Consider the following 18,812-nt stretch of genomic DNA (forward strand, 5'->3'; position numbering starts at 1 on the left):
ACAGTAATCCATTGTCTAATATCTGTCATTAAAAACATTGACTGTAATGTGAATTAAACATGTGAATAATTATACTAGTATGCAATGATGAACATATTGTTTAATCTTAACTATTAATGCACCACCAGAAACTTATCAGGTGTGGCACACATTACATTTCCAATAGATTGCACTGCTTTATGACATTCTCCAGGAGAAGTCAAAGAGGAGCAGTGAGGAAAAGTTCAAGTTTGTGTGGAAGGAAATGTCCCAAAGACTCTTGTCAAGGCCCCCAGGACCTCATTATTCCTCAGGCTGTAGATGATGGGGTTGAGCATGGGGGTGAGGATAGTGTAGAAGACAGCCAGAATCTTATCTTCTGTGGGTGTACGGAGACTCCTAGGTCGAAGATAAGTGTAAGCAAAAGGTACATAGTAAAATGTCACCACAGTTAAGTGAGTTGAACACGTAGTGAAGGCCTTTTTCTTTCCCTCTTTTGAGCGCATATGGAAGACAGTAAAAAGGACCCGTCCATAGGAAGCTGTGATGCCAATGAAAGGAAGTGGTAGAAATAGGCTTGTGCTCACAAATACCATGTACTCATAAACCCAAGTGTCCATATAGGCCAGAGGCAACATGACAGGGACATCACAGAAGAAATGGTTAATGGTCCTAGAATGGCAGAAAGGAATGTGAAAGGCATAGACTGTGTGTGATAAGGAGTTAATGGATCCCAGTGTCCAGGACCCTATAATCATCTTCAGGCATATCATTTTGTTCATGTGAATAGGATAATGAAGAGGGTGGCAGATGACCATGAAACAGTCATAGGCCATGGAGGCCAGGAGTAAGCCCTCAGAACCTGCCATGGTCAGAAAGAAAAAGGATTGTACTCCACAGCCCAGTAAGGTAATGCTTTTCTGGCCAGAGAGGAAGTTGGAAACCATCTTGGGAAAAGTGATAGAAATATGCATCAGGTCCATGAGAGAGAGCTGACTGAGGAGAAACTACATGGGAGTGTGGAGTTTGGGATCCACAGGAATGAGTTTGATCATTACTGAGTTGCCAAGCAAGGCAAGAGAGAATATGGAGATGATGAGCAGCAAAAGCAGAAGGCCTGTTTGGTTTTGTGGTAACAACCCTAACAAAATGAAATCATTTGAGCTCTGATTCCACTTCTCCATGAAAATGTATTGCTTTATCCTTCTTGAAAAAGAAACTCACAAGCAACATACACCTACCATAGGAAATAGAATGAGAGAATAAAGAGGAACTGGCTTGCCATGAATGCTTGCACTGAATTGTTCATCCTCCAACACTGTTCTTCTGCTGAACTTATTTTGAAATCTGAGCTGAATGTTTCTTCCCCCTTGCCTCTGGCCAAGTTCTCAGTTCAGAGATACCTGTATGGTCATTTTCAAATCAAGGGTGTGTAAGATAGCTCACACATTTCCTCCTAGATAACTCCATGCAAGACCATTACTCAAGATCATCAAGCCACCTTACAAAACTAAGAAAGCTTCTATCTTCTGCATCACTTGCTTCCTGACTCTGTTCCCATAACTGACCACAGTGCAGACAGATCCCAGAGACCTGCTCCCTGTGCTCTGCCTCTCACATTCTCTAATCAATCTTTGCCTTTCTTGAAAATGCCCTCCTCTCCCAATTCACTGTTCTGGAACTAACAGGTTTTTGTGTGTGCTCAGATCCACGCTAATCACATGCTATTTGTGTGTCCTCACATCCATAAGGGATGTTTTGTGTAAATTTTACTGTTATCACCTGAATACATGTTCATAGTTAAAGTATTTATACAACAAAATATAATAAATGTCATACATTGAATAATACATATTTTATTATATTTTACAATTGAGAATAATGTACAAATATGTCCAAATAGTATAAATGTTGCTTATATGCATTTCTTTCTCCTCTTATTCTGAAATTCTGGTTTTTGTATTCTATTGGCAGGAGTGAGAAGCCCTTAAAAACCTTTTGATTTGGTAGAAAATGTGCAGTAGTAAATTCTTGACATTCTATTCACCAATATTTTAAAAATCGTTAAATTTGTATTCATTTTTATGTGTGTTTGTGGAGTATTTCATGCCATGGTACTTGTATGAAAGATAGAATATGATTGGGGAGTCAGTTTCCTTCCTCTTTCCTGAATATCCAACTCAGATCATAAGGTTGGAGGCAAATGTCTTCATTTGCTGAGCCATCTCAGCAGCCCAAATAACAAAGGAATGCCTTGCTCTTTTTTTATTGTTTGTGTCATATGTATTTTACTTGCACACATTAAACTTATTCAGCTGAGGAAAATAAAAAATAATTAGCCATATTTAGAATAAATCAATTAAAACAAGAATAAAATTAATTATTGTTTGGTATATATATATATATATGTATATGTGTGTGTGTGTGTGTGTGTGTGTGTGTGTGTGTGTGTATGTATATGTGTAGTTATATATTCCTAAATATATAAATACAACATCTTCAGTGTAGGTAATGGTACAGGTATGTATATGTTTGGAAGAATGATCATTTGTATACTGAATAACAAATTGAATTGCAACAGAGCAAGAAGAGTACATAGTAGAGCCTGGATAGAGAAAATTAAAGAATAGATCTGATATGACTGTATTATAATCTGAAATATAAAAGTGTTATCTAAAAATGAATAAGTGTTTTTTTCTGCTAAGATAATAATTCCTACTTTTCTATGACCACTCTCAGTATAGAGCTTACCTCAGTAATGGTGTCTCCTACTGCTGGTCTGTGTCATCTGATTCTTCTCCACTCATTCTCAAGCCTTCAAAATCCATAATTATGACTTATTGTCTCTCCAACACATTTTCTTTCTTCTCTTATCTGTCCTCAGTATAAGCATTCATGTTTTACATGTGTATGCCCTTATATCTGAGAGAAATACTGAAGACATGGCCTGGATACTGATGTTGGATTACTGATAATTTTCAACACTAAAGAACAGCAAATGATACTTTGTGAAAGTTATTCACATGTGGTAATAAATCACTTGGCATTCTAAAAGACTGTGGTGAGCACAAAAACAATGTAAAACAGAGCTTGTCACATAGAATGGGAATACAATTGTATAGTTATCAGATCAAGAGATACTAACAATGAGGAAAACATAGGCAAGAACATGGCAGCTGTGCAGGACCACTTGGCATGGAGCAAATATGAGACCAGAAGAATCCTGTGCTTCCTTAGTACCTTTCAACTATAAATGTTTATACACTGACTGAAAAACATGAAGTATAAATAAAAAACACAATCACCAACTTTATTGTATACCTTCAAAATATCTTCCCTGCTCCTAAATGCCTGCATGCTCTGTTCATTAAGTCATGCAATATTGTGTAATCTGTAGCACAAATTTAAAAGGTGATACCAATAATAGACAAACAAACTAAAATAAGTACCTGATGTTACATAGTAAGTACTCATATGAGAAAAACAGGGTACACAAAGGAAAAGAGACAGCTTGATTGGAGCCTGCCCCAAGCCACTAGGTGTAGGCTGCATGTAAGCAGGTCTTGTGACGTTCACTACTCTAAGTGATGAATAAGGAAGAGTACTGTGAGGGAAAGTCAAAAAGGACAAAAACAATGAGAACACTGATTGTGAAGAGCAGGTGCAAGGGCAATTGTATAGGGGGAAAAGGACTTGGGATCTGATCTGGATAAGATGATAGAACAGGGAGAGTGATGTGCTCTAAGGTACATTTCTCAACCCTATTCTGGATGCTCTTATTTGGAAGGAGCTGAGATGCAGATCATAGAAAGGTCTAATTAGATGTAATAAGAATATCTGGGGAGTGATCAGGTTTTAAAAACAGACCCACACATCCCACAAAACCATTGACACATGGGCACATTAGGACAGTGGGTTGCCTACCTGGACATAGGCTTCTTCCTGAGGATTCACTGATGTCTACTCCCTGGCACAGCACTTACTTACAGCAGGCTCTCAACCTGTGTGTCTGTTGAAATGAACAAAACAATATCCTTAGAGATGATAGACTACAACTGTTTATACTGAAAAAACTGACATCATTTTGAAAAATCAGTCTTCTGCATAATGCTTTGTGAATAAAAAGGAAGTTCTTAAAGGCATTTTCTTTTATATCCTTGAACAAAGATTTAACTGTAGAAGAAGAAACATTCTATATGTCCTCTCAGGAGGTGTTTCTAATAGCCATCTTTGAACATGGAGTCTGCACTAAACTTACATTTCACACATTTGATTTCTATGAAGGGAACATATATGTATACTCTCAGATTATTTCTCACTGGTTCATAAACATGTTTTGGGAACAGTTACAGTAGAAATTATGGGGGGGGTTGTTTGTTTGTTTTTTGTTGTTTTTTTTTTGTTTTTTTTGTTTTTTTTTGGTTTTTTGGTTTTGTTTTGTTTTGGTTTTCGGTTTTTCGAAACAGGGTTTCCCTGTGTAGTTTTGCACTTTTCCTGGATCTCACTTGGTAGTCCAGGCTGGCCTCAAACTCACAAAGATCTGCCTGCTCTGCCTCCCAAGTGCTGGGATTAAAGGCGTGCACCACGACTGTCCAGCATGTTTTTTCCAATGCTTAGAAACTATCGTTTTGTCAGATAATTTTCAGGAGGCCAGAGCCAACAATCTACATTGATGATTAGACAATTTCAGTATTTGGTGGGGGCTTCATTTAATACAGAGTCACAGAAAGAATTGCATTTTGATTAGGTTTTAACTAAATCTTCCAGTCGCTGCAAGACAAATGTAATGTTAGTATGTCCCTTGATTATTTCAAAAGACATGAAAAACACAGAGTTATTTAATGTTCTGTCGTGAAGAGTCTTATTATACAGGAGTGCTACAAATGCATGATGCTGGATTAATTTTGCCAAAGTCACATGTGTGTAGACACAATAGAGACACACAGTTAGCAACAAATCTACAGAGCAAAGACCAAACATGAAATTGAATATCAGAGTCTCTGCTTAGTCTTAAAAACTCCATGGGACTCTCGAAAACATGAACCTCAATGAGCTGTCTGCATTCAACATATATTAGGTCCTCCAGAAGTGCCCATTTCTGTCCTCCATTCCACATCTTGGCTTTTGAGAAACCTCAAGACCAGAACATTTTAGCCTCTTATTTATGGTCACAACCTTCAGAAATGACACATTCAGGTATGTTTACATTGATTCTGTCAGTATTTTAAACTAATATGAAAATCATACCCCTAAAATCTCCCCTAGTTATTCTAACATAAATCAACTATGCTCAGTAACATCTTCTGGACTTAGTTTACTCAAATATCTTACACTTGTGTGTATTTGTGGAAAAAAAATGTACCTTTACAATAAAGCCACTCCCTGTGGACTCTCTGGGGGTCTTGAGAAGTCTTCATTTCTTGTTCACATCCCTTGCCAAGTATTCCAGAAGATCATCACTCTTTGCAGAAGCCTCACTTGGAGGCTGAAAACCTGTTTCTTATACAAGAGCCCCTTCCTCTACCAAAATATCAGGAAAGAAATTTTCAAAAATTGCCCACTATCATATTATTCATGATGAAACCAAGAGAACATCATTAATTCTGAAATATGAACAAGCTCATTGCTCAGATAAAACATCATTTCTTGCTATTTTTAAATGAAACATGAGACATTTTCCCACACACTATATTGGTGAAAGACAGAATGGCAAGTGCTGTATTTTATATGCACAACCTTGGATCATCAAGCCTTAGATGTTCCTCTTTTTCTTCTAATTGATCCCTCATGTGTTAATCTACAGAGACATAGCCTTGACCATTTTTCTCTTGACTTGACTGCTCTGAGGTACATCAGTTTTGAACTTAGAGAAATGAATACATGACAATCGCCACTCCTGCAATCATAGTATGTCTGAATATAGCCTAAGGAGTCTGCATTATTCCAGAAATGGAATTCTAGAAAATAGACTTCATTATTCCAGACTAAGACTTGAAACCTGTAAAGGGTGTTAGTCAATAGGTATCAATGTCCCTCATTTGGGCCCCAGAGGAGTACACATATGCTGTGGGATATTCTGTATGTTAAATGTGTTGCTCTGATTGGTTAATAAATAAAACACTGATTGACCAGTAGCCAGGCAGGAAATATAGGCAGGACAAGGAGAGAGGAAGGTTCTGGAAAGTTGAAGGCTGAGTCGGATTGATGCTGCCAGCTGCCGCCATAACAAGCAACATGTAAAGATACCAGTAAGCCACAAGCCATGTGGCAAGGTATAGATTAATAAAAATGGGTTAATTTAAGATAAAAGAACTAGATAACAAAAAGCCTGTCACTGGCATACAGTTTATAAGTAATATAAGTCTGTGTGTTTACTCAGTTGGGTCTGAGCGGCTGCGGGACTGGTGGGTGAGAGAGATTTGTCCTGACCATGGGCTAGGCAGGACTGGAGAAAACTCTAGCTACACACATATACTGAAACATTGAGCTAGACTGAAATTCTACTTTAGTCATAGGTTGATGCAGAGGTCTTGTGGTTAAGCGGATCTTCAGACTTAGTCATCCAGATTGACAGATCCACCACTGATTAGAAAAACAAGTAGATCAAACTTCAAAACAAATGAAAGATTGTGGCCTAATCTAAATTTTCTGCAATTTGAGGAATGTTCCAGGAACTAGCTGGAGGGATTTATGCTATTTGTATATGGAGTGTCTATGCAGAAGCAGGAATGAGGAGACTTACAATCTTACTGTCCTACGCAATCCACAATAAGTAGATTAATGAACATTTATGGTATTTAAGATACTCATCTGTGCCCTGGATGTCATTATAGAAATAGATGAGAGTTTGTTATTGAATGAGATTGTACTCAATAAATATTAGTCATGGGAGTGATGGGGTATAATCTTTTACCAATTAAGTCAACCCTTTCAATGTTACTGATACAGAAGCAATAAATGCATTTAGATGATAACTTCTCTGCTAAGTGGTACCCATTGCATTGCCTAGAAAGTCCACATAGTACAATCACCCTCTCAGTTTCTTACCATGCATGCCTAGTTTATATGTAACACTGAAATATGCCTGAAGAAAAGACCAAACCATGACAACAGACCTTACTTCAAGTTTGTAGTATAAGGTAGTTTTCAACATGTCAGCATTTCTTTAGTCTCTGAAGGCTAAATGTATTGAAATTTGTATCACATCTACACATCAGTGCACTTCCTTCTTCCTTTGTTCACCAAGAAAGGAGTAAGTTTGGTATCTTAAAAAATGGCCAGTGATAATCTTCATTCTGCTGTAGTAGGTGTATCTGCCTGCTTCCTACATGCTCAGCGTTGTGTGTACTAGCAGCACACAATACTACCCTGCTGGGGCCTAAATCCACACTCTCCCACTTTTGCATTGGCCTTATCTCTTCTCATCCTTGCCTTTTCCTGTCTTCCCTGAAATGCATGTAAAATGTCTCATATCTCATTTAAAAAGAGAAAGAAATGATGTTTTATCTGAACAATGAGCTTGTACATATTTCAGGAGGATTAATGATCTTAGTTTCATCATGAATAAGATGATAGTAGGCAATTTTTGAAAATTTCTTTCCTGATATTTTGGTAGAGGAAAGGGCTCTTGTATAAGAAACAGATTTTTAGCCTCCAAGTGAGGCTGTTGAAAAATTGGACCATCTTCATAATATATGGACATTAGATGTTTTAGGTGAAATTGGTGTATTGATGTTGAGTCCCTGATGAGTGTGCATGTTTTCTCTATAGAGATTGAAACTGTTCATGAGTAAGTTGCAATAATTTGAAGAGATGTGATCTATGAAAGAAGTAAAGAGAGGTGACAAATTGTTCTGACTTGGGATTTCCATAGTCTTAAGGGCCTAATGAGGCAGAGATTCTTTGCAGTGGCTTAAGGATAACTGGGTTTTGGTGTTCGGGGTAAAGTGGCCCTTCTGAAAGGACTTTATCAGCACAAGGAGTCTCCACATGCCAGAACCTGGTTAAGAGATGCTACTGATGATCTTGGAGCCTTAGAGGGCAGAGTAAGAGCCTAAGTGATGCTACAAACATATGTGATTTAAATATCAATTTGGAATAGTTTATTAGATGATTGTTTGAAAATTTGAAAGAAAAATTAAAATAGTGACTTTTTAATGAGCACATAAAAGTTTAATATAAATGCTCACTTTATTAACAACAAAATTTTTATACTTGATTTTTTTCTTAATGTATTCTCTTATGCATTTTACTCAATGTATCCCTGCTTCCAAATGTCTGCAATCATAAGTTTAGATCCATATTTTTCACTGTGCAGCATAATTTTTGATGGTCATCAGCATTCCAGTACAGATCATTTTAATGCTAGTTTGACTTTGACTTTTTTTCAACTTTACACAAGCTGTTGTTACTTGGGATTTGGGAACCTCAATTGAGAAAAGCCCCCACCAGCTTGGACTATAGGTAAATGTCCTTGTGGAGTATTTTCTTGATCTATAAGTGGTGTGGGAAGGCACAGCCACTGTTGGTAATGTCACTTTCCTAGAAGTGGTCCTAGGATGTATTAGAAAGCAAACTGAGCAAGCCATGGAGAACAAGCATGTAAGCAGCACCCCTGCAAGTCTTCATCAGTTGCTGAATCTTCATTTCTACCTTTAGTTCCTACTTTGAGCTCATATGATAATCAATTGTAATCAAGACATAAGTTGCTTTTGGTCATGGTCTTTATCACAGCAAAAGAAAGAAACCTAGAACAGTTCTCCCAGAATATGCCAGCCTCTCACTCCATACTTACTTCATGTGTTCCTTTATGCAATTGCTTGTGGACCTTGGAGTGGTGACACAATCCTTTAAATACAGCACTCAAGAGGAGAGGCAGGTGAATCTGTAAGTTTGAGGCTAGCCTGATCTACATAGCAAGATCCAGACAATCCAAAGCTACAGAGTAAGACGTTGTCTTAAAAATGATTGTTATGAGTATGAGGTGATGCCAAACACAAGATGATCAGCTCAAACACAGTTTGTTAAAGCATTACAATTATTATTATGTAGACATATAAATAGATGTGTACATGGTTTTTATGTGGTGCTCTGATAGATATTCATGATTTGCAATTATCAAATCAAGCAGAGCAGCACTATTATTCTCTTAAACATTTCTCTGTGTTAGGAAACTTCATTATACTCTATTTTTTTAAATATGTCTTATCTCATTTTATCCAGTGTTTACCTCCCTGTGCCATAGAAAAACAAACTGGTCTCTTCTCTCTAGATTTTGTTGCCTCCTGCTTCTCCTCTTCCCTACTGCTGTGATTCCTCATTTTGCTTCACAATCTTATGACCACTGTCACTGTGTTCCTCTGTAAGCTCCCTTTTAATTTGCACAAATAAGTGAGAGCATATGATGCTGATTTTCTGTTTCTGAGTTATTTCTCCTAACAGAATTTATCCAAGCCAATCATGTTAAATCAAATCTCATTCTTTTCATGACTGACTAAAATTTTATTCTCAATAAATGCCACATTTTTAGTTTGTCTTCTTTCCTGGGGATGGAACCAAGGCAATTCTAAATGTTCTGAAGGTGTAATACCTTGGTGCTTCATCTCAGTCCACTATATTTTCAGGCATCCTTGCACTGATTGACATTCTGGAATCCCATAAAAACACAAAACTAGAAATCACAATATATGTCAAAGAACCTATAGTGCAAAAAAAAAAAAAAAATACCTTTGAGTCCATTTTCTTTTGGCCATCTATTTCTGCCTTCTCTCCCACAGAGTTCCCTGAACAATGAAGGGAGAAATTTGATTGAGACATACTATTTAGGTGTGAGTGTTCTAACTTCTCTCATTCTCTGCATAATGTCTGGCTGTGAGTCTCTGTGTTTGTTCCCATCTACTGCAAGAGGAAGCTGCTCTGATGATGGCTGAGAAAGGCACTGATCTACAAATATAGCAGAATGTCATTAGAAGTCATTTTATAGCTAAGTTCTTTTAGTAAAAAGTAGTATTTAATTTTATACTAGGTCCATGGGATGTCTAGTCTCTGTTTCTTATTCACTAAAGTAGTGTTGAATATGGGTTCCATCTTGTGGAATGGGCCATAAATCAAATAAGATTTTCATTTTGATCAGGATTGTTTTGGTTATCTATGGCATTTAGTGGTTCCATATAAATTTTAGGATAGTATTTTTCCGTCACTATAATAGATAGGGAGTTAGACTGGGATTACACTGATAAAGAAAATGGCTTTGGTAGAATAATCATTTTTACAATTTCAACACTACCAATCCATTAGCATAGGATGTCTTTTCATTTTCTAGTGTCTTTCTCTATCTCTTTCATCAGAGGTTTAAAGTTTTCATTGTGGAGATGCTCCACTTCTTTAGTTAGGTTTATTCCTAGAAATGAACACGGTTGAGCAAGCATCCTAGTGGTGGGATGAAGCATCTTTTGGGTATATGTCCAAGAATAATAAAGATGGATCCTGAGGTAAGTCAAGTCCGATCTTCCTGAGGAACCTTTACACTGATATCCACACTGGCTGTACAAGTTTGCACTCCTACTAGCAATGGAAAGGTGTTCCCTTTACTTTACATCCTTGCCAGCATGAGATGTCACTTGTTTTGGTGATATTAGGTACTCTGATAAGTATAAGATGAAATTTCAAAGTACTTTTGTTTTGCATCTCATTGATGGCTAAGGATGTTGAACGTTAAGTGTTTCTCAGTAACTTGAATTTTTTCTATTGAGAATTCTGTTTAGATCAGTATCCTATTTTAAGTGGGCTTTTTTCATATCTAGTTTTTTATTTCTTCATATATTTTGGGTATTATCCCTCTATCACATGTATAGTTTGTCAATATATATTTTTCATTCTTTCAGCTGCTTATTTGTCTGAGTGATGGTGTCCCTTGTCATACAGAGGCTTCTCAGTTTCTTGAAGTTCTGAAATGATTAATTATTGATTTTTGTGCCTATGCTAATGGTGTTCTGTTCAGAAAGTCTTTTACTGTACCAATGAGTTGAAGGCTATTCCTCACTTTCTCTTCTATCAGATTTAATTTTATGTTAAGATTTTTGATCTGGTCAGAGTTGAGTTTTATGCAGGGTAAGTATGGATATGTCTGGATTCTTCTACATGCAGATATCCAGTTTGACCAGCAATAATTCTAATCTTTTTACAGTGTGGATTTCTGGCCTCTTTATCAAAATTGGGTTCCAAAGGTGTATGGATTTATGTCTAGGTCTTCTATCTGATTCTATTTATGTACATGTCTGTTTTTATGCCCATACCCTGCTGTTTTTATAACTGTTGCCTTATAGTAAAACATGATATCAGGGGTGGTGACACTTCTATCAGTTCTTTCATTATTCGGGATTGTTTCTGCTATCCTATGCTTTTCATGTTTCCATATGAAGCTGAAAATTGTCTTTTCAATATCTGTGAGGAATGGTGTTGGAATTTTGGTGGGAATTGAAATTAATATGTAGATTGCTTTTGGTAGGATGGCCATTTTCACTATGTTAATCCTCCTGATACATGAGTGTGGGAGATCTTTCCATCTTCAGAGATCTACCTCAAATACTTTCTTCAGTGATTTAGAGTTTTTATTATATAAGGCCTTCACTTCCTTAGTTAGAGTTATCTTAAGATATTTTACATTATTCAAACTATTGTAAGAGTATTGATTCTCTGATTTATTTCTCAGACCACTTGCCATTTATATATAGGAGAACTACTGATTTTTGTGAGTTAATTTTGTATCCAGCTACTTTGCTGAAAGTGTTCATCAGCTGCAGGAGTTTCCAAGTGGAAATTTTCAGGTCATTTATGTATACTATCATATCATATGCAAATAAAGATGCTTTGACTTCTTCCTTCCAAATTTCTATCCCCCTTGTTCTATTCATGATGGGTGAATGTCTTTCTGTACAGCTGTGAATTTGTGTTGCTCTGATTGATTGATAAATAAAGCTGTTTGGCCAATGTTGAGGCAGAATAGGGTTAGGTAGGACATTCTAACTAGAGAGGAGGAAGTTGAAAGACAGAACAGAGAGGAGACGCCAGCTGCCACCAAAGGAACAACATGCCAGTAGACCAGTAAGCCACAGCCATGTGGCAAATTACAAATTAATAAAAATGGGTTAACTTAAGATATAAGAACTAGATAGCAAGAAGCCTGCCATGGCCACAGTTTAAAAATAATATTAGCCTGCATATGTTTATTTGGGTCTGAGTGGCTGCAGGACCAGTGGGTGAGAGAGATTTGTCTTGACCTCAGACCAGGTGGAACACAGGAAAACTTCAGCTACAACTTCAATTACCTTATTGCTCTAGCTAAGAATTTAAGTATTATACTGAACAGGTATGGAGAGAGTGGAAAACTTCGTCTTGTTCCTAATTCTCATAAAATTGCTTTGAGTTTCTCTCCATTTAAGTTGATGTTGGCTATAACCTTGCTGTAAACTGCCTTTATTATGTTTAGATATATCCCATGTATTCCTAATCTCTTCAGGACAAATATCATGAAGTGGTGTTGGAATTTGTCAAAGGCCTTTTCTGCATCTAATGAGATGATCATGTGGTTTTTTTCTTTAAGTTTGTTTATATGGCAGATTATGTTTATTAATTTACATGTGTTGAACTATCCCTGCATCTCTGGAATGAAATGTACTTGATCATAGTGGATGATCTTTTTGATGTGTTCTTAGATTCAGTTTTCAAGTATTTTATTTAGTATTTTTGCATCTATGTTTATGCAGAAATTTGGTCTGAAATAGTTTTTCTTTGTTGAGTCAGTATGTGGTTTGAGAATCAGGGTGACTGTGGCCTCCCTCATAAAGTGATGGTCAAAATTCCTTCTGTTTCTATTTTGAGGAGTATTGGCATTAGCTATTATTTTAAAATCTGGAAGAACTGTGCACTGAAAGCACCTGGCTCTGAGGTTTTGTTGTTATTGTTGTTGTTTTCTGTTTGGTTGGTTGGTTGATTTTGGTTGGGAAAATTTTAAGGACTGCTTCAATTTCATTAAGTATTACAGGATCTGATAAATTGTTTATCTGATCTTGATTTAACTTTGGTAGGTGGTATATACTGAAAAAAAATTATCCATTTCTTTTAGGTTTTCTAATTTGCAAGAGTTCAGGTTGTGCATATATGTCCTTATTCTCTGGATTCCTTTCGTGTCTGTCATTATGTCCTCCTTGTCATTTCTTATTTTGCTAGTTAAAATCTTGATTTTTTGCCTTTTAGTTAATTTGAATAATGTTTTGTCACTCTTACTGTTTTTCTCAAAGAACCAACTCTTTGTGCCTTAGTTAGTGTTTCTATTGCTATGCAGAGACACTGTTACCACAGCAATTATTATTTAAAAAAAACAAACATTAAATTGGGGTAGTTAACATTTTCAGATATTTAGTCCATTATCATCATGGTGCAACAAGGTAGCATGTAGGTAGACATGGTTCTAGAAAAGTAGCTAAGTGTCCTACATCTTGAATTACAGACAACAGGAAGTTGTCTGAGACACTGGATTGTATCTTGAGCATTTATGAGACCCCAAAGCCAGCCTCCACAGTTCCACTAACATGACCATACCTCTTAATAGTGCCACTCACTTTGGGGGCCATTTTCTTTGAAACCACCATATTCCATTCCCTGACCCCCAAAAGCTTGTAGCCATATTATAATGCAAAAAAAAATGCATTTAGTCCAACTTCAAAGGTTCCCATAGTCTATCACAGTCCCAAACTTATTTGAAAGTCCAAAGTTCAAAGTCTCTTCTGAGATTCGCAATCTTTTAACTGTAATCACCTGTAAAATCAAAATCTATATTTTTGGTTGTGAGCCTAGCCTTTAACAGCTGAGCCACCTCTCCAGCCCAGAGCTCCAGGTGTCCAACTGTCAAGAAAGAGGAGGGTCTGCAAGAGCGTGAATTGTTGAATCCAAGATTGCAAAAACCACAGGGACAAATAGCCAAACGAATGGAAGCACGTGAATTATGAACCAAGGGCTGTGGAGCCCCCAGCTGGATCAGGCCCTCTGGATAAGTGAGACCATTGAATAGCTTGATCTGTCTGGGAGGCACCCAGTCTGTGGGACCAGGATCTGTCCTTAGTGCATCAGCTGGCTGTTTGAAACCTTGGGCTTACACAGGAACACTTTGCTCAGTCTGGAAGGAGGTGACAGGACCTGCCTGTACTGAATCTACCAGGTTTAAATGAATCCCCAGGGGTGCCTTGATCCTGGAGGACATGGGAATGGAGGGGAGGGGCTAGGGGGAAGGTAGGGGTGGGGGCGGGAGGGGGGAAGACAGGAGAACCCATGGCTGATGTATAAAATTTAAAACACATAATAATAAAGAAAAAATTATTTATTATAAAAAAAAGAATATAAAAAAATCAAAATCTAAAAGCAGATCACATACTTCCAACATACTATGACACAGAATACACATTTCTATTCTAAAACATAGGGAAGGGGACATAGTGAGGAAATACCAGACCAAAGCAAGACAGAAAACCCACTTGGCAAACTTCAAACTCTGCAGCTTCCTTGTCTGAAGTCAGAACATTCTTCAAATTCCTCTCCAATTCCTTTTGTCTTTGTTGACTGCAACACACTTTTTTCTCTTGGGCTATTTACACTCCCTGTTGGCAGATTTCCTCAGAAGATATCTCATGACTCTGACATCTCTAAAATCTCAGAGTCTCCTATGCAATCTATACTAGGCTATTTTGAGATTTCCTTCACCAATGGAATTAATCCAAATATTTTCACTTTAGCCTGAGGCAGACTCCAGACAAAACACATCCACATTCTTCACCAAAATGTCACAAGAATGTTAAAATTCTTCTCTGAGAGCACTTGAGCCAGCCTTGCAGAATTCAAATCAAACTCAGCACCACTGTCTTCTGTGTTCCTAGTAAGATGTCCCATTAAGCAGCACTTAATACATTCAACTGCTTTTCTAATCCATAGTCCCAATGTTCATATTCCTTCAAACAAAAGCATGGTCAGGCCTATCACAGCAAAACCTCACTCCTTAGTTAGCATTTCTATTTTTGTGAAGAAACACCATGATCACAGCTACACTGATAAAGGAAAAACATTGAATTGGGGTGGCTTACATTTTCAGAGGTTTAGTCCATTATCATCATGGTGTGACCTGGTGGCATGCTGGAGAAGTAGCTACATGTACTACATCTTGACATGCAGATAACAGGAAGTGGTCTGATATACTGGGCATTATCTTGATCATATATGAGACTTCAAATCCAGCCTCCACAGTAACATACTTCCTCCAACAAGACCACACCTACTCCAACAAGGGCACACTTCCTCAGAATGCCACTCCCTTTAGCAGCCATTGTCTTTCAAACCCCCACACTTAGTTTCATTGATTCTTTGAATTGCTTTTCTTTTTTTGTTGTTTCTATTTTATTTATCTCACCACTGAGTTTGAGTATTTCTTGCTCTTTACTTCTTTGGGGTTTGATTTCTTCCTTTGTTTCAGAGCATTCAGGTGTGCAATTAGGTTACTAATATGAGATCTCCCCATTTTCTTTTTTTTTTTTGGTGTGTGTGTGTGCACTTAATGCTAGAAATTTGCCTGTTAGGACAGTATCATTGTGTTCTACAAGTTTGGGTATGCTATGCATTCATTTTCATTCAATTCTAGAAAACTTACATTTTTTTTTTCTTACTTTCTGTCTTGAGTCATTTTTCATATAGTTTCCATGAGTATATAGACTTCCTTTTTTTGTTTCTCTTGTTGTTGATAAACAGCTTTAATCCATGACGGTAAGACAAGATGCAGGTTTTTATTTCAATTTTCTTGTGTCTGTTGAGAGTTGGTTTGTCTCTGAGTATGTGGTCAGTTTTGGAGAAAGTTCCACGAAGTGCTGAGAGGTATATTCTTTAGTGATTGGGTGAAATGTTCTGTTACTATCTGTTCAATCCATATGTTTTATAATTTCAGGAAGATCCCTCATTTCTGTTTAGTTTTTGTCTAGATGACATGTTCATTGGTGAGAATGGGGTACTGAAGTACCCCACTATCAGCATGCAATGATCAATACGTGATTGAAACCGCACTTGTGGTTTTTTACAAATTTGTGTGCACTTGTGTTTGGAGCTCAAATATTGGGGATTGCAATATCGTTCAGGCAGTAGTGGCACAGGCCTTTAATTCCAGCCCTTAGGAAGCAGAGGCAGGTGCAGCTCTGTGAGTTTGAGGTCAGCCTGGTCTACACAGTGAGTTATAGAACAGCCAGGGCCATATAGAAAAATACTGTTTTGAGGGGGGAAAAAGAATTGAAATGTACCTTTGATGAATTTTCTTTTGATGAGTGTATAGGACCCTTCCCTATCTCTTCTGATTAGTTTTGGTTTGAAGTTGATTTTTTAGATATTAAAGTGGCTACACTAGCTTGTTTCTTGGGTCTACTTACTCAAAATATCTTTTTCCAACTTTTACCCTGAGTTAATGTCTACCCATGATGTTAAGGTGTGTTTCTTGGATACAGCAGAAAAATGGGTTCTGTTTTCACATCCATTCTGTTATTCTGTAGTTTTATTTTTTCTTTTTTTAATTATTCTATTTCTGTTTTAATTTTACACATCAGCCATGGGTTCCACTGTCCTCCCCCCTCCCGCACCCACCCCCATCTTTCCCCCCAGCCCCTCCCCTCCATTCCCATCTCCTCCAGGGCCAAGACTCCCCTGGGGATTCATTTAAACCCTGTGAATTCAGTACAGGCAGATCCAGTCCCCTCCTTCCAGGCTGAGCATGTGTCCCTGTGTTCCAAACAGCCAGCTCACGCACTAAGGACAGGTCCCAGTCCCACAGCCTGGATGCCTCCCAAGCAGTTCAAGCTATTCAATTGTCTCACTTATCCAGAGGGCCTGATCCAGCTGGGGGCTCCACAGCTTTTGGTTCATAATTCATGTGCTTGCATTCGTTTGGCTATTTGTCCCTATACCTCTCCAATCTTGGTCTCAACAATTCACGCTCTTACAGTCCCTCCTCTTTCTCTACAATTGGACTCCTGGAGCTCCACCTGGGGCCTGGCTGAGGATCTCTGCATCCACTTCCATCAGTTATTGGATGAGAATTGCAGCACAACCATTAGGGTGCTTGGCCATCTGATCACCAGATTAAGTCAGATCATGCTTTCTCTCGAACATTGCCAGCAGTCTACAGAGGATGCATCATTGTGGATTTCTGGGGACCTCTCCAGCACTCTGCATATTCCTGTTCTCATGTGGTCATCATTTATCATGGTCTGTTATTCCTTGTTCTCCCTTTCTGTTCTTGATCCAGCTGGGATCTCCTGTTCTCCTAAGCTTTCTTTCCCTCAAATCTTGCCCTTCATTACTTCTACTGTCATCTAGGTTGTTCAGGTAGACCTCATCCATTTCTCTGTCATTGGGTGATCCCTGTGTCTTTCCTAGGGTCCCATTTTCTAGGTAGCCTCCCTGGAGTTGTGTAGCAGTCTAGTCATCTTTGTTTTACATCTAACATTGTCCTATGAGTGAGTACATACCATGTTTGTCCTTCTGAGTCTGGGTTACCTCACTCAAGATGATTTTTTCTAGATCCATCCATTTGTCATTGTTTTTCTCTGCTGAGTAGTACTTCATTGTGTATATGTACCTTATTTTCTTTATCCATTCTTCAGTTGACAAGCATCTAGGTTGTTTCCAGGTTCTGGCTATTACAAACAATGCTGATATGAACATAGCTGAGCACATGCCCGTGTGATATGATTGAGCATTCCTTGGGTCTATGCCCAAGAGTGCTACAGCTGGGTCTTGGGGAAGATGGATTCCTAATTTTCTAAGGAAGCGCCATATTGATTTCCAAAGTGGCTGCACAAGCTTGCATTCCCACCAGCAGTGGAGGAGAATTCCCCTTGCTCCACATCCTCTCCAGCATAAGCTGTCTTCTGTGTTTTTGATCTTAGCCATTCTGATGGGTGTAAGGTGGTATCTCAGAGTCATTTTGATTTGCATTTCCCAGATAATTAGGGATGTTGAGCAATTCCTTAAATGTCTTTCAGCCATTTGAACTTCCTCTGTGGAGAATTCTCTGTTTAGTTCTATAGCCCACTTCTTAATTGAACTGTTGGGCATGCTGATGTCTAATTTCTTGAGTTCTTTATATATTCTGGATATCAGCCCTCTGTCAGATGTGAGGTTGGTGAAGACCTTTTCCCATTCTGTAGGCTGTCACTTTGTCTTGTTGACTGTGTCCTTTGCTCTACAAAAGTTTCTCAGTTTCAAGAGGTCCCATTGATTGATTGTTCTTCTCAGTGTCTGTGCTACTGGTGTTATATTTAGAAAGTGATCTGTGGTGCCAATGTGTTCAAGACTACTTCCTACTTTCTCTTCTATCAGGTTCAGAGTAACTGGATTTATGTTGGGGTCTTTGATCCACTTGGTCTTAAGTTTTGTGCATAGTGACAGATATGAATCTATTTGCAGCCTTCTACAGGTTGACATCCAGTTATGCCAGCACCATTTGTTGAAGGTGCTTTCTTTTTTCATTGTACATTTTTGGCTTCTTTGTCAAAAATTATATGTTCATAGGTGTGCAGGTTAATGTCAGGGACTTCAATTCAATTCCATTGGTCCACATGTTGGCTTTTATGCCAGTACCAAGCTGTTTTTATTATGGTAGCTCTATAGTAGAGCTTGAGGTCGGGGATCCTGATGCCTCCAGAGGTTGTTTTATTGTACAGGATTCTTTTGGCTATCCTGGGATTTTGTTTTTCGATATGAAGTTGAGTATTATTCTTTCCAGATATGTGAAGAATTGTGTTGGTAAT

At 37.9% G+C, this 18,812-nt stretch overlaps 1 pseudogene; it reads right to left on the reverse strand.

The window, feature by feature from the left end:
* Positions 1–224: 224 nt before the first annotated feature.
* Positions 225–1,163, reverse strand: LOC118594222 (annotated as a pseudogene).
* Positions 1,164–18,812: the final 17,649 nt, after the last annotated feature.

Source organism: Onychomys torridus, chromosome 12 (genome assembly GCF_903995425.1).
Source record: "Onychomys torridus chromosome 12, mOncTor1.1, whole genome shotgun sequence".
Taxonomy (NCBI): Eukaryota; Metazoa; Chordata; class Mammalia; order Rodentia; family Cricetidae; genus Onychomys; species Onychomys torridus.